The sequence below is a fragment of the Andrena cerasifolii genome, chromosome 1, assembly GCF_050908995.1.
Source record: "Andrena cerasifolii isolate SP2316 chromosome 1, iyAndCera1_principal, whole genome shotgun sequence".
In the NCBI taxonomy this organism is placed as follows: domain Eukaryota; kingdom Metazoa; phylum Arthropoda; class Insecta; order Hymenoptera; family Andrenidae; genus Andrena; species Andrena cerasifolii.
The window spans coordinates 1,005,806-1,019,742 of record NC_135118.1 but is presented as its reverse complement, the minus strand read 5'-3'; the positions used below and the strand labels follow the sequence as shown (position 1 = coordinate 1,019,742).

At 54.4% G+C, this 13,937-nt stretch overlaps 1 protein-coding gene and 2 long non-coding RNA genes across 5 annotated transcripts in view; 2 read left to right on the top strand and 1 right to left on the bottom strand.

Moving 5' to 3' along the window:
- Positions 1 to 7,410, top strand: part of LOC143374872 (uncharacterized) — a 617,708-nt gene extending 610,298 nt beyond the window's left edge. Inside the window, exon 3 of one of the 2 annotated variants that reach the window (XR_013086762.1) lies at positions 7,329 to 7,410. This is a non-coding gene — a long non-coding RNA (uncharacterized LOC143374872). Of the gene's footprint in view, positions 1 to 7,170 lie in introns of both variants that reach the window. The other variant, XR_013086763.1, reaches the window with a different exon arrangement.
- LOC143373660 (uncharacterized) overlaps positions 1 to 13,937 on the top strand; it is a 423,841-nt gene that overhangs the window by 334,106 nt on the left and 75,798 nt on the right. The window lies entirely within an intron of this gene.
- On the bottom strand, positions 2,258 to 3,014 carry LOC143366598 (uncharacterized). 2 transcript variants are annotated; one of them, XR_013084882.1, is made up of 4 exons: positions 2,890 to 3,014; positions 2,582 to 2,821; positions 2,348 to 2,500; positions 2,258 to 2,272 (listed from the first exon to the last, which is right to left on the bottom strand). It is a non-coding gene; the product is annotated as an uncharacterized LOC143366598 (long non-coding RNA). The 2 variants fall into 2 exon arrangements; XR_013084825.1 differs by having other exon boundaries at positions 2,348 to 2,821.

The window sequence follows — 13,937 nt, the reverse complement described above, 5'->3', positions numbered from 1 at the left end:
CAACACCTGACTAATTTGCTTGCTTTCTCTCGCTTTCGCTTGCTTGCTTTGTAACGGGACTCGAGCCGAATCCGTGCATCGCGCTGCTTTAAAACTTTAGGTATTCTTACCGCGTAGGAGATATTAGTGCTGCTGGACAATTAAACTGTGCAAAATTAGACTTTATTTTATAAATTGTAAATAGCATAATTAAGATTAAAGTGTAGAATTTAAGAAAGTTCGTCCTCAATAATTTAAACAAAGTCCTCACGAGTTCCCAGTTCCTCTTTAGCATGCGCTATCCGAACTTTTTTAGCATTTGCTGGTCTTTCGAGCCGGATCAGCGCCGTTGGATTCTGTGGCTTTTGGAACGTTCGGGACTTCTCGCGAGTGTTGTGGGTAACCGTCGCGCGTGACCTCCATCTAAAAACAATGAGTCATATTATAGCGAGCCAAAACGATCTTAAAGGCCGCATCTCGCGCGCGTTCGATAATTTAAGAAAACTAGGGGCGAATAATTGGACCAAGACCAATGTATCGACCAGATTAGAGTTCCTTCGGAAAAACTGGGCGAAATTCGAGGTGCAACATGATAAAATACTTGAAATGGCCACCGACCCAGCGGTCGCCAAAGACGCATACTGGAAGGAAAATCAGCCATCCGCGATGGAAGAAGTGTTCCTCGCCCAGGAAGCCCAGACCTAACCCTGCTAGTCGACAAATTGGACGATCTTATAAAATTGGAGAAAGCCGCAGAGCGAGCCGTGGAGCGTTTGTCCATGGACGAGTCGGACCACGTGGCCGCTGCCAGAGCCGTTCGTTCCAAGGCTTCGCTCCCGAGGATACCACTGCCTAATTTCGACGGCCAACATAAGGACTAGCCATCCTTCCAAGGGCTTTTCCAGTCCCTCGTAGTAAAAGACACCACTTTAACGGATGCTGAGCGCGTGCAATACTTACGAGGCGCCCTGAGCAGTGATGCGAAAAAACTTCTTTGTAGCCTACCAGTGCGGGAGGAGAACTTCAACGCGGTGTGGAAATTGCTGGAGAAACGCTACGATAACCAGGGGTTATCGGTCAAGGAGTTAATGGCAACCATCTTTGATGTACTTGTGCTTACCCGAGAGTCCGAGCATGTCCTCAAGAACTTCTACTACACATTTTGCGATTCTGTGGAGGCCCTCGTAGACCTAAGGAGACCCTTTGACGTCAGCGGCGACTGGCTCGTACACCTGGTCGTGGAAAGGCTAGGTTCCCAATCACGGCGTGATTGGGAAACGCAGCACGGCCAGATAGAGGCTCCCTCGACCTTCGAAGAGCTGCAGGCATTTTTGGAGGGACGCCTCAACACCGTGGCGGCCTTAGAGGTACAGCGTAAGGGTCCGGAAGGGCGAGCAGCGAAGCCATCTGGAAAACAGAAAACCACCAAGGTGTTACAGGTGAGCGCGGGTTATTTTATACTATTCTGCCCGGAGTACGAAGCTAAGAGCCCGACAGCATGTAAAGAGACGGTGATAGCAACGCGCGTTTGTTTCAATTGTCTGGGTAAACACCGGGCCGCCGATTGTAATTGTGAGAAGCGGTGCCAGGAGTGTAAGCAGAAGCACCACACATCCATCCACGATGGGGCCACCAGCCCCATTCCAGCCGATTCCACGGAGGTTTCAGTCAACGTGGGATAGTGCGAGCCGAGGGAGAGCCCCTCTCAAAACGCGGTGTACTTCCCTCCTGTTCTCTGAGCTACTGCTAGGATAGTGGTGCGGTCACCGGACGGCGAGTCAAGAGTGGTGCGGGCATTAATAGACCAAGGTAGCGAAGTCTCACTTGCCACTGAAGGATTGGCGCAATTGTTACGACTACCAAGGCGACCATCGAATGTCCACGTTATCGGCATTGGCAACCAGCGGACGGAGCGAGTCCGAGGAAGCGTCCAGCTGGAATTCACGCCACATGGAGGTGGCGGCCCACGGCAGGTAACCCCGGCGCTGGTGTTGCCGCAGCTCACAGCATATTCCCCTCAGGTCAGTCAACCAGGGAACGTATGTACTCACCTGCACGGTCTCCCGCTGGCCCAAATCTATGTCCTGTTGGGTGCCGACGTGTATTCGGTCATTCTGCAGGACGGCTTCCGCAAGGGGCGAGAGGGTGAGGCCATCGCCTTGAAGGCTACGTTGGGCTGGATAATCTCTGGCCGTGCTACACCCGTGGACCACGACGACTCAAGGGCGACTAGTGGACTCGTCACCCTCAAGTGCGCGATAGAAGACGACCTCGCGCGGCTAGTCCAGCGATTCTGGGAGTAGGAAGAGCAACTACTACCCTCAGTGCTGAGGATCAAGAATGTGAAGAGTATTACGCTAATACCCACCAACACCTAGCATCAGGCCGCTATATGATGCGCCTCCCTTTCAAGGAGACGCAAGGACTGGGCGAGTCTCGAGCCGGGGCCGCTCGAATGCTTCAACGGATGGAGACCAAGTGCCATTGGAACCCCGACTTCAAGGAGGCCTACCAGTCATTCCTACGTGAGTATGAAGAGTTACGGCATATGTCTAAAACCAGCAAAAATTATGCAGAGAACGAGTGCTATGACTTGCCGCACCACGGAGTCTTGAAGGCAAGCAGCACCACCACGAAGCTTCGAGTGATATTCAACGGCTCCTATGCTACCAACTCAGGGAAGTCACTAAACGACCTCCTCATGGTGGGGCCCAACTTGCTGTCCGGCCTGCTATACGTGCTGCTGCGCTGGCGAACACACCCAACATGTCTGACTGCCGACATCGAGAAGATGTTTCGCCAGATACTTGTGCACCCGGAGGATCGGCGATTCCAACGGTTACTGTGACTACGGGCGTAAGTGACTACGAACTCAACACACTCACTTACGGCCTAGCTTGTGCTACCTACCTGGCTATTCGCACGCTGCGTCAACTGGCTTAGGATGAACGCTCCAAATTCCCACGAGCGGCTGTGATACTGGAAAGAGACGTTTACATGGATGACGTACTTACTGGGGCTGACTGCGAGGCGGAAGCACGCGAAATTCAATCGGAGCTGCACCTGCTCTTCAGGGCGGGCAGTTTTAATGTATGGAAGTGGGTATCTAACACACCTACCTTACTGGAGAACCTCCCAGGCGAAGAGGTCCCATCGGCCATCAGCTGGGAGGAGGGAACTCTACACTCGGCGCTGGGAGTACATTGGAGCGTGAGAGAAGACGAATTCCGAGTCCAGGTGGCGGAAGATACTGCTATTCATCCTGTCACTCGCCGCACGGTCAAAATTTTCCTGCAATCCCTTTAGTTGTTAAAATTAGACTGGGACACTACGCTACTACCAACTGACGGACGAGAATGGACTCAGTTCCTGTCGGACCTGCCGAGCCTGGCAGCTGTCCGTGTGCCATGCTGGCTGGGAATGAACGCAAGGGTCAAGCAGCTCGAGCTGCACGGATTCGCTGACGCAGCGGAGAGAGCCTTCGCCGCCGTGATATATTTGCGCGCCGTGGACCACGACGATCGCGTGCAGTCGTACTTGGTCACAGCCAAGACCAAGGTAGCTCCACTGCAACGGGTCACACTGCCGAGGCTCGAATTATCCGTTGCTGCGTTGCTGAGCCGCCTCGTGACTGCAACCAAGGGGACACTGAAGCTGAACGACATCCCCACCCACCTGTGGAGCGATTCCCAGATTGTATTGGATTGGATTCGGGGCCATCCTTCCCGGTGGAAAACTTACATGGCTAATCGGGTGGCGGACATGCAGCGGGAGCTACCGGATGCACGTTGGCACCATGTGGCGGGGAACGAAAATCCTGCTGACTGCACTTCTAGGGGACTGCCGCCCAAGCAACTACCGAATTTCGAGCTGTGGTGGAAGGGTCCAGCCTGGCTCACGGGGTCTCCTTACTAGTTGACCGACACTGTAAACCAAGAGGAGGGTACAGATCTGGAGGCCAGAGTCGTATCCAACCTGGCCACCAGCGGTGACGAGGTAGCACCCAATTACCTCTTAAATACCTACTCTTCCATACAGCGCCTCCTGAGGGTGACAGCGTGGTGTCAACCGCTGCGAGAAGGAGGAAGCCCCTGCCTGTCATCAGCTGAGGTGGAAGCAGCACGTGCACACTGGATCAGGGTGATTCAACGCCAGGAGTTCCGGGAGGACTACCACCAGCTACAACAGGGAGCCCCGCTTACGAGTCGCAGTAAGCTACTACGACTCACACCCTTCTTAGATTCACAAGGGTTGCTGCGGGTCGGTGGGCGCTTGAAGCACGCCGCGTTGCCATACTGGGAGAAGCACCCAGTCATCCTGCCAAAGGGAGAACACTTTACTGAGCTTTTAATCGATGAAGCCCACCGGAGAACACTACATGGAGGGACGCAGCTTACCATGGCTGCTTTACGCCAAAGGTATTGGATACTACGGGGTCGGCAGAGATTCAAGGCTCACATACATCATTGCGTCACTTGTCTCCGGTGGAGGGCAGCGCCAGGACAGCAGCTCATGGGCAACTTACCTGCTTATAGGGTCACCCCAGCCAGGCCCTTCTTGCAAGTGGGCTTCGATTACGCTGGGCCGTTTACACTATTGGCCTCTCGAGGCAGGGACCAGTGAACGCACAAGGGTTATGTTGCCGTATTTCTATGTCTAACCACTCGTGCCGTTCACCTAGAAGTTGTCTCTGATTATAGCACAGAGGCTTTCCCGCGGCTTTGCGGCGCTTTACCTCGAGGCGAGGTCTCTGTTCGGCCATCCACAGCGACCGAGGCACCAACTTCGTGGGCGCAGCGCGGGAGCTGCGCGACAACTTGGAACCACTCTGCAGCAAAAGAGAGGTTATGCAGGCCCATCTACTGAACGATGGCATCAATTAGCAGTTCAACCCTCCTGCTGCACCACACTTCGGGGGAATTTGGGAAGCGGCCGTTAAATCCACAAAGCACCATCTGCGAAGAGTCGTCGGCGATCAACACCTTACATTTGAGGAGATGACGACCCTACTCACTCAAATAGAGGTGTGCTTGAACGCTCGGCCACTGCAACCACTGAGTGATGACCCGGGTGACTTCACGGCCCCTACTCCGGGGCATATTCTGATCGGTGATGCACTTCTCGCCGTGCCGGATCCAGACGTGGAAGACGTTCCCCGGTCGCGAATGTCGACATGGCATCTCCTGCAGCATATGAAGCTGCAGTTTTGGCGCAGCTGGTCGCGGGAGTACCTCCAGTCGCTTCAGGCCCGCAATAAGTGGACTCTACCGCATCCACAGCCACGTGTTGGAGACCTGTGCATCGTAAAGAACGAGCTTCTGCCCCCCCCCCCCCCCCCCAACAAGTGGCCACTCGCGCGTATCACGCGGTTGATCAACGGGTTGGACGGTTTGCCGCGTGTCGCCCACATTAAAACTGCGCAATCGGACTGTTTACGACCAATAGTTAAATTAATTTATTTACCTTATGTCCAGGTCGACGAATCGAAGGACGCTGTTGCTCACACACCTGACTAAAGTACAACCGGATCGAGAATCGAAGAGCAGTCTCCACATGGGTCGGGTGGTGGCGCCGCGAGCCGCGGTATGATCGTCTCACAACACCTGGGCCAATCCGCGTCACGCCTGCAGCAGGATTCATTCATCAGATCGATGAATGGCGGGCGGGAAATGTTCACGGAATTCAGACAACTGTCGCAATCTCCCGAGTCCAACCGAACCCAGGCGTGGTGAGCGCGGTACGACCCCCCCCCCCCCTAACTCATGTGGAGCATCGATCAGGTCTCCCTTCCATCGATCGGCGATCGACGGAAGGGGGAGAGCTCGCGGATTCGAGGAAATCGACAAAGTCGTCTAACCGCTTCAGAGGTAACACCTGACTAATTTGCTTACTTTCTCTGGCTTTCGCTTGCTTGCTTTGTAACGGGACTCGAGCCGAATCCGTGCATCGCGCTGCTTTAAAACTTTAGGTATTCCTACCGCGTAGGAGATATCAGTGCCGCTGGACAATTAAACTGTGCGAAATTAGACTTTATTGAATAAATTGTAAATAGCATAATTAAGATTAAAGTGTAGAGTTTAAGAAAGTTCGTCCTCAATAATTTAAAAGAAGTCCTCGCGAGTTCCCAGTCCCTCTTTAGCGTGCGCTATCCGAACTTTGTTAACAATATCCTTTATTTATTATCTAGAGATGCGGTAGCGTCTCGACGCCCAGTATATGTTTCGACACTATGAATATGTCGACTGTTGCTGCCGTGTATCTTTTCTCGTCGCCCGGCTATTCCAACCTAACCTGAAACTTATTTCATTAGTATCTCATCATGCCTGTAATATTTTCTAAATTTAAAGGCATTTTTCTTATGTAAACCGCATATAAGCTTTCGATCAAGACCAAATTCAATAAAATCGGTCCACACATGTCAGAGATATTGTAATATCTCGTCTCATGGATCAGTCGGAAACAGTAAGTTTTCTTCTTCTGCTCCAAGCAAATCTTTCGTCACTTATATATAGCTACTTTTGTCGACATAATACGTATACGCGTTACACGCACACCTTCAGCCAAAAGAAACTAATATATGGTTCGTTCGTCGACTCTCAGGATCATTCGGCAGGGATCATCGTCCGTCATTGTACACATACCTATGTATACTATTGAATTTTATAACCTACCAAGTGTCAAATAAGGAAAGTTGTCAAAATAGTTTTAAATGTCACGAATTTTTACACCACATAGGACACTGAATTATTGTTTCAATTAACAAGGTAAATCACCAAAATTTATTAATAGACTTTTTATTTAGAGTCATAGACTTGAAAGTTGTCCGGAGAAGGTTCGACAGAGAAGCATCTTGTTTCGCACAAGTTTCTGGAAATTGGTCAAATAAGGTACATCGACAAAATTTGTCAAAAGATATAGCATTAAGAATTAAGAAAATTATGGCGAACTGCTTGTAATGTAGAGCAAGTCACATTAGTGAACAAAGTACGCTGAAGACACATCTCCCTTGATACTTTTCAATTCAATCTTTTGTGAAAGATATTCGTAATACTTCCATAGTATTCCCCAAGCTATTCATTAATTTTATTAGTTTCCCATTAACAATATTTCAATTCAACAATAAACATACTAAATTAATTTTATTCCAACAACAATAAATTTTAAATTTGGCTTTCATTCATATATTTACAGATAATCGAAGCAGAAGATGATACAGAGTGATCTACATCAGACTATGTACGCACAAATTTGTAGGTAGGGTTTTGCATACGCAATTATTCATTCACATATCTTGACATATGAGCACGTATGATAATTTATAAATAATTAGTAAATGTGTCCTATTTCAGTTAACGATGCAGACGAAGGGAATTATTTCAACAGCTGAAAGAGAAAGTAACCCTGCAGCACGAGCAAACGAAATAAGCATAATCATATTGTGACGTTTAAGAAATGTATTTTTTCTTAATTTTATTCATTAAATGTATATGTATATTTTTTCAATATTTTAATTTAATTATTAGAGGCCGCCATGTCCACGGCCACGATCTCGACCGCGACCACAGCCCCCGCCACGGCCATGGCACTGCGCCAATGTCAAGGCCTGCAGGGTAGTCTCTTGTACACGTACGGACCGCAACAGGGCAGCGCGCTTCTGCTGGGCCTTGGCCCGCCAGCTGGCAGTTTATGGGTGGTGCCGTAATCCTATAATTAGGAAATAAAAAATAAATTTATTTGTAAAATGTTTTAAATAAAAGACCTTTCGAACGTTTAGATATAGACTAAAGTGAACAATTTTGACAGTATTAAAAGGTAAAAAGATATCTAAATAAAGACCAGAATTGATATCTTTTCTCGTGAAAATACTAGGAAACTTTGTTATAAAACACTGCGGCACAAGATATTATCTAATGTTATTGTTTGGGGTTGGCCGCAGCGAAGTAACCAATCTGAGCTCGTACACAGTGCCGCGAGGAGCGCGTAGTTTGAACGCGTTACCGTCACCGGTACCGCGGCTGGGCGATCGCGGCGATGGCCTGGTCGGGCCATCTCGGGGCTGACAGTTATCCATAATAAAAAAATGTCCATTTAGACATATTTCCAAGCATTCTAAAAGTATGTAACTCTTGTAACGAAGCCTCGTCCTCCACATTTCCCTAACTTGCTATTTCTTGCATTGCTCCTACGTACTGTCGCGCACTTTCGTTGGGCTTTCTTTTTCGCTTTGCAAGTTGCGCATGCACTACCGCACTGTTTATTTAAGTTTTAAAATCGCGTACCAATCGCTTTTTCAAGATTTTCCACGATATTATTCCCTTCTCGTATGTTACGATCTGTTTGGCGGAACCCTTTAGCATACGTTTCCCGTACAGAAGCTTCTGTATATCGTCCCATTCCAATATCGCACTTAGTTCTTCAAAATCTTCGATGCACTTTGCGATCGGTAATTTATCGTTTCCTGTGAAGTACGCCAAACTTTCGTCGACATCTTTTATCGTGAATTTAATGCTTCGCGCGGTGCGTCGCGCAAGCGCCCGTTCTTCGCCACGAAGTTCCTTTGTTTTCTTCGTTTCTATGGACGACGTATCGCCATCTTCGTCGGAATCGTCGCCGTCGGTTGTTTCTTCGTCGTCATCGGTTATTTCGTCCGCGGTGTTGCTTTTTAGTTGGCTTATTAGCCTATCTCTTAACTCTTGCTTCTTACCAGCGGATTCCAAATTCAACTCTTCCAATTCTTGCCTTAGTTGGTGTACTGTCATGCGATTGATTCTTCCCTCCGTCAGTGTGTCCATTGTCCTACTGTTTGTACCTCTTATCTTTCTGCTTGCACCTTCCATCACCGTTTGGTCGAGAATCTCCTCGTCCCCATCTTGCTCGTTGCTGCACACTTCCTCTTCCGCCTCGTTTCCCTTGGTGTCGGGCATCTTAAAACGTCTTTAACGCGTATCTTTATCTTTTTATCGGAATTTGACAACTTTCAACTTTCTGCTGTGAAACTTTCACTGCACTCGTCAACTTCGACACTTATACTTTTACGCGTCACTACGTTTTTTGCGATATTGCCCGTTTGCTAGCTCGATTGATCCCAAACGAGCCCCCAATTGTAGGATTCTTTTTATTATTAAAGCTAACTCACAGGGACCGCAAGATAAAGAACAAGTTTATTAATATGATGAAAAAATATAATAGAATATAGTAAAATAGGCACAACAGTTCACGATTCGGCGGCTTCCGATCGACGACTGCTCACGCCACCGTCGCAGCCGATCGCCCGTTGTCGCCGTTACGATCCTCTTTTCTTTCACCGTTCGAGCTTCTCGCGACTCACTCAGTCCAATCGCTCGACCCTTCATACATATATACAGGGTGTCCCAAAAATATCGGAGTTCCTTGAAAGGGGTGACTCAGGGGGTGATTTGAAACAACTTTTTCCTTAGCGAAAATATTGTCCGAAGCTTCGTTAACAAGATATTAACAAAAAACCCCGACCAATCAGAGCGCGCGCCTTCCGCCCGAGCTTCCGTTGTAGCGTTGGCTACGCGGTAGACGGCTGCGCTTGTACTACGAAGGTACGAATAAGGAAGTCGGCATGCATCGAAGGAAACCGCGATGCCGGGAACCCCCCAGCTGACGGACACGAAGTGGCGCGAGGCCGGGCCCGGCAACGCATGGTAGCCAAGTGGCTCGAGTGGTTGGCCCTCCCAGAACATCGGGAGGGTCGCGTTGTCGGGGCGCTCCTTCCCATTATGAGGGAGTGGGTGGGGCGTAGGTACGGTAGGCTAACCTTCCGCCTGACACAGATCATCACAGGCGTCGGCTGTTTCGGCGCCTATCTGTGTCGAATCGGGCGGGGGGAGACGTCGCGGTGCTTCAGCTGCGACTCGGGCGATGAGGACACGGCGGGTCACACCCTGGAACGTTGCCAGGAGTGGATGGACGACCGTCGTGTTCTGGAGGCGCAGCTGGGCCCTGATCTGTCGCTGCAGACGGTCGTGCGTCTCATGGCGGCAGACAGGGCGAATTGGGAGGCTGTCTCTGCCTTTGCAGAGGCAGTTATTTCGGAGAAGTAGGGGGCCGAACGGGAGCGGGAGTTGACGGGGCACCCGTCCCGTCTCGCTGCTCCGCCTCGACGTCGTCGCGTTGGCGTCGGATGACGCGGAGCCGGGGGAGGTCGGAGGGCGACGTAGTGTTCGCGTCGTCCCGCTCCCCCGAGCCTCGAAGGCTCCTTGAGGAGTGGAAAGGTGGGGATGTTTCCCCTTCAGTGTTAAGGTGACGTGAAGAGGGAAGGGGGGCGCGGTAGGCCGATAGAAGATGGGGTTGATATGCCGCCGCGCCCCAGTCATGTGTAAGTGGGAGGTGTTTCGGGGGGGACGAGTTCCTCCCCCCCCCCTGCGGAGCAGCACAACATCGCTGCTCCGTGAAGTGCGATCGTGTTCGTGGGGTGGATCGGCCGGCCGTTGTAGTTCCCGGCCGCTCCGCGCATCTTTGGGCCTGCCGCGGCTCGGGAGCGTTTTCCTCGAGTTCCGTGGCAGTTGAGCAGCCGGTCAACGGCCTGCTTTTCTTCGCCCCCGCCTGGCCGCGACTCGATCGCGGGGGTTGTGGGGTGGGGGTGCCGGGGGGCACCGCCCGCCTTAGTAGCAGCAACCCCGTGGCGACGCGGACGCGTGGTCCGTCCCGCGTCGTCGGAGCTAGGTGCTGGGGGAGGAGTTAACTCCCCCAGGGAAGTCCCCGAGTCTTCGGGGAATCGGTGCGGAGTATGCATCAACATCATGCGCGTGAGGGGGGGCAAGCGGACGAATCGCTAGCTTGCTCCCGCATCAAGTCCTCCTCCTCAGGCGCGCTACTCCGCATCCGAGGACGACCACCGTGGAGTTTTAGTGGGTGCAAGCCATATATCCGTTAGGGATTTCTCCACGTCAAAAAAAAAAAGGTAGTCGCGGGCAGGGAGTAAAATTCGAGTTTCGATCGGTCGTGCCCGTGATTTGGCTCGTCGGAGTCGGACCGATCATTGCACATTCTCGACGCTCCGGAACGGCACGCCTTCGGCTGTCGGCTTGCCGGCGCATGGCTGAAGGGGGACTCCGATGGGTTCCATGTTCTTTCAACTGGGTTGCCAACGCTGGTGGTACCCCCGGGCCTCCGGGTCGTGAGGGGAGGATTCAGTGTCAGCCCGGAGCGGAGAACTTGGACGAAGTTGGAGGCCCGACCGGGGTAAGACCATGCATCGCACCTCCACGTCGGTGCTCCCGGGGTCCCTGCGTGACTTTGTCTCGCTAGGGGCGCGGACGCGGGCATGGCAATTTGCGCTCCCCTGCGGTGTATTTCGCTTGCAGGGGTCACCGTCTTCCTCTTCTCAGCAGCAGGGAAGTAAAACGCTGGCTGGGTGTTCCCCCCGCCTTAGTGGGGATGGTTGGGAGACCGCCGGGCGGTGGGGTCGTCGCCCTTTAAGACAACTTTTTATGGATGTATAATTTAAGTGTAGCCTCGGAAAAAACGCCGCTACCAGGGGGTTATCGCCTGGCTCATGTTGGTCTCGTCAGCAACCAGCCTGAAGTATGTGTGACTGACGACGTCGTGTTGGGGCCGCGGACCGACGTCACTGGTGATGGGGAGGGTATGTTGCCACCCCACCCAGAATCCACTACAGCAGCCGACCAGGAAATATCCATGGACATTCTTTCCGATATGGAGGGAGGTGGAGGCGCTGCATCGTTGCATGCAGTCCTCCCCGGTACGACGGAGAGCGGAGTTGGGCGGAGTCAGCGTTCGATCGCTTCGTGCGGGTCGCTGGCTTCGTCGCAGGACCAGCGTTCGATCGCGGTTTCGCGGGTCGCTGGCCTGTGGGAGGGTGTTGGGGAGTGGAGCGCGACGAGCGGGGGTGGCACTCCAGCCATTTCCCGCGGCGAACGCTCAGTTGTGAGCGAGGCTTCGGCACCGGTCGTAGCGACGCGTAACGCACGTGGGATTCCCTACGTGCGCAGCGTCGTAGAGGTGCGTCCGCCCCTGGAGGGGGAGCTGTTCGGGCTGCATAGCGAGGTGGCCGACGCTATGGGGCGCTTAGATCGGGACGCCATCTCGATCGAAATCGCGCGGCGGTGCTCGGCGGTGGCCCTTGTCGCGCCGGCGACGCCGGGGCATCGGGGCGCCGAGTTTGGGGCGCCGGGTTTGGAGTTGGCCGAGGCCCGTGTCGTGTTGGAGAGATGCGACGCGGGGGCGCCGGTTGTCAGTGCTGGCGCTGACGACGTCGTTGTCCTCTCCTCGGACCTTGATGGAGGTGGACGCACGGATGCCGCTGGCTCGGCAATGGTGGTCGACGAATCGACCGCTGATGACGACGATGACGGCGGGGCCGACGTCTGTGCGGTTCGACGTCGGGGAGGCGTCCGCCCCTGGCTGCGACGGATGCTGAGGAGAAGGAGGACCGGGACCTCGCGGAGGACGGCACCGGGGATGCGCGGGACGCTCCCCTGCCCTCGTCCGACGGTGGAAGCGGCGCGGGGCGGGGGCCTGGATTTGTCCCTGGCAAGAGGGGCCGTAAGCCGGGAGTATAGACGGACCCGGCCAGACTCGGCCCTGGCATGAAGGCTCTCCCGGGCCGAGCGGAGCTCCGCAACTGGGCCGAGACTCTCTCGGTCGGCGGTCTCGCTAGGCAGGCCCAACGCGAGCTGGACGCGGTCGCGGCCACCATCAGCGCGGCGGCGCACCTGGAGACGACGGATAAGCGCGCCATTAGGATCGCCATTCGTTGCGCGTCCGCCGTCGCGGCGGAGCTCTTCGGAAGGACCGAGAGCAAATCCAATAAGCTCTCCACGCAGGTCGCAGCCCTGACGGAGCAGGCGCACTCCATGGGGGAGTTCCTCCGCACCAGGGAGCAGGAGCTGGAGCTCCTGCGGGGGAAATACGCGCGCCTGGAGACGCGCGCGACCATGGCCGGCGTGGATGCGACGGAGTCGGAGACTCTTCCGTTCCATCCCACCGTGCCCGTCCCCACTCGCGGGGGGCTCCTCCCCTCGTGTGTGCCCCCCCCCCCCGGGGCGATTCCTACACCCAGGTGGGTGTGGCACCCGTGCCGGGTCCATCGTCGGCCGCGAGACCCTCCCCCCTGCGCGTTACACCGGCGTTGGGCAAGGGAATGAAGAGGAGGAGGGTGGTGTCTCCTCGCGCTTCCTCGGCGGAATCTGCGTCCCGGGGCGCGGGCGCCAGGGTCGCTGAGCAGCCCTGGGACATAGTGCTGCGTCGCATGGAGGAGCTGGAGAGAAGGGTGGAGGGACGCCTCCTCCACCTGGGAGGGGTGCTCGGCCGCGGGTTTGCGAGCGCGGTCGGGGACCCGTCCCTCTGGTTCCGTCGCGTGTTGCAGGCGATCTGCGACGCGACTATGCCGCAGACCGGGCCGCCGGGTGGGGGTCGGAGGTCGGTGTACTGGTGGTCCGCCGAGATCGCGGACCTTCGCGCGGCTAATTTAACAGCCAGACGCCAGTACACCAAGGCCCGTCGTCAAGACCGACGGCGGGTCTCGGAGGAACGGCTCCGCGAGCTGCGTTCCGCCTTTTCGGCGGCGCGGCGCGAACTTCGCGGAGCCATAGCCCGGGCGAAAGATCAATCCTGTCGGGAATTTTTCGCGACCCTCAACGAAGACCCTTGGGAGCGCCCGTACAAGGCCGTTTCTGTCAAACTCGGTCCTTGGGCGCCCCCCGTCACGGAGGGCCTCGATCCCTGGCTCCTAGAACAAGTTCTAGTGGCGCTGTTCACCCCTCCCCCGGTACACGGGGAGGGTGGCGCTGACGAGTCCGGGGATCCGTGGTTGATCGGGGGTGCGGATACTTCCGATGCCCCTGGGGTCAGCGACGAGGAGCTCGCTTCCTCGGTGGAGCGAATGCGTAAGAGGAACGCGGCTTCGGGTCCCGACGGAGTGCCCGGGCGTGTATGGGCCTGCGCGTTGTGTGCCCTTGGAGTCGGTC